The sequence below is a fragment of the Pteropus alecto genome, unplaced genomic scaffold, assembly GCF_000325575.1.
Source record: "Pteropus alecto unplaced genomic scaffold, ASM32557v1 scaffold7, whole genome shotgun sequence".
Classification (NCBI taxonomy): domain Eukaryota; kingdom Metazoa; phylum Chordata; class Mammalia; order Chiroptera; family Pteropodidae; genus Pteropus; species Pteropus alecto.
Window position 1 is genome coordinate 11,837,614 of NW_006494614.1, and position 2,369 is coordinate 11,839,982.

Genomic DNA, 2,369 nt, shown 5'->3' on the forward strand with positions numbered 1-2,369 from the left:
TTTCATCTATCCTTCCTCATAGATGACATTATATGACACTAGCTGACACTTCTATGAGGAGACAGAACCATTACATATCAGCTAAGGTAGCAAGTGTCCCCCAAACACCAGGATCACCCACCAGAAACCGTGGAAGAGCCGAAGACATCTTTAGTTTGCAGGATCTGAATGTTGTCCCAATCTACTGTTACCCAACATTGTTCAACACCCAGCACTTTGAACCAGAAGCTGCCCACAGTTAGCTGCAATTGCCTTGGTCAGTTTACTTCAGATCATCTGCTTGGCACAGAAAGCATAGTTGGAAAGGGCACATTCTGCAAATTGAGCAGACTTGGCTCTGATGCTTACAAACCCATGTGACCTTGGGCAAAGTCTACAGGATAGGTGTGTGACATCCAGCTTGCAGAGACTAAAGTAAGAATTTTTACTACGACTGTTTTGATGTTGGAAAGTCACTGTTTTGTTGTTGTTTTTGGTCACTGAGTATTAAGTATAGCAATCACTGTCTAACTGTGGTGGACTTTCACGTTCTATTCTATTCTATTCTATTCTATTCTATTCTATTCTATTCTACTTTTGTGTAGTTGACATTTTAATGATTTTTTTTGAAAAATAAAATTATATTACATGGACGTGGTTCCATAGTGTAGCAGTTAGCACGTCTGCTTTACACGCAGAAGGTCCTGGGTTCATGCCCCAGTGGAGCCATTATCCATGGTCTATGGCCATGTCACCCTGAACAAGCCCAATGTCTGATCTCAGAAGCTAAGCAGGGTCGGGCCTGGTTAGTACTTGGATGGGAGACCACCCAGGAAGACCAGGTGCTGTAGGCATAAATAATAATAAATAATTTAAAGAAATTATATTACATACTAAATACTCTTTTTAAAACATGTGTTCTAATATGCCCCTCTAAGAGCACTGAAATTCACTGCTCTAGTTTTTCAACTAGAAATCAAAAAGTTTTAATATTAAGTAGGCACATGTGCTTACTCATTAAAACTCATTGGGTATGACCATTGAATGTTCCAGAAGAAATCTGAGACTATAAGATATACACAAGCGAATTCTCAGAGAATGAGTAGATGCCTTTTACAAATGATTCATGGCATGAGAAGAATTTTTGTGTTTAGCAAGCGTGGTAATTTTATGAACTCCTCTTCCGTGTGCTTTCAAATGAGAAGATGCCTATCTGTGACCCCTGCCTAAGCCCTGCTTTGGAGTTGGGAGTTGAAAATGGGCTGTGGCTCAGAGAGAGATTATTGATAACTTGGTAATAAAAAAGCTGAAAATACCATAGTTTGTTTCTTTAAATGTCCATAGTCTCCAAACAGCTATATCAGAATAGCTCAATCGAAATGTCCAGTACCTTTCCATAGAGTGCATGTAGAGCATGGCACATACACTTGAGCATACAGTAGGTACACAATAAATGGTGGGTATCACTATCATTTTCTTTCACTGCTACCATTTTTGAGCCCTGGTACTGGCAATGAATTCAGCAGACATTTGCCAAGCACCTACTAAGCCTCCAGTACTGGCTACACACCTGCAGGAGCAGAGAAGAGCAGAACTATATCCAGCAGTTGGCTTTCTTTATTTCCCTGGAGCCTTCCCACCAGCTGACCCAGCAACAAAGAAACTCTGCCAAGGCTGGCATAGGGGATGCAAGAACTGGCCTGGAATGTTTTGTTTGAGCTCCAACTCATTTATTATTGTGTTTTTATTCATGCTTTGCAGCTGCTGCTATAATGTGCATTATTTTTAGAAGCTGAAAAAATATAAGAGGAAAGAAAAGGTGCTTTTCCTTACTAAATTTTTCAGCATTTAAAAAACAACCAAATTCAAAAAATTCTGGGGGATAGTCAGAGAACATGGTAGACTGAAAAGACAGCTTTGTGTTTCTGGCAAATTTTGAAAATAATTTTGAAAAATTTTGAAAAATGCAATTCATAGACTTGGAAGGGAATCAAAAGCTAACTAAGGGTATCTGATGTTTTAGCTTCCAAAAATTCTTGCAGAGCCACAGTACTTGGTTCTTAGAGTGGATGGAATTTTATGTTTGTGACAATGATCCATGTCTATTCAGGTGTTTATTAAAATCGAGACTTGCTTTTCAATGTACATGGGGACCTGGTTTATAATGGAGAAAACAAACCTACTTTCAGACTAAATAAAATTCTCTCTAAATTCAGATTTCGAATATGCCTTAAAGCATAGGAAATTCAGAATATCCCTGTAACTAAAGGCCAGAGAAAATTGTGAAATTGCAATCTGTATTTGAACTTTGTTGTCTGATTATTTGTAGTATTTTTTTAGAATTTTTGACACAGAAAAAGCTTTGGTGGAGTATCAACACATGAGGGAGA

The 2,369-nt window shown here is 38.4% G+C and overlaps 1 pseudogene; it reads left to right on the forward strand.

Annotated features, from left to right (window-relative positions):
• Positions 1 to 717: 717 nt before the first annotated feature.
• LOC112475020 lies at positions 718 to 833 on the forward strand (annotated as a pseudogene).
• The last annotated feature ends 1,536 nt before the right edge of the window (positions 834 to 2,369 follow it).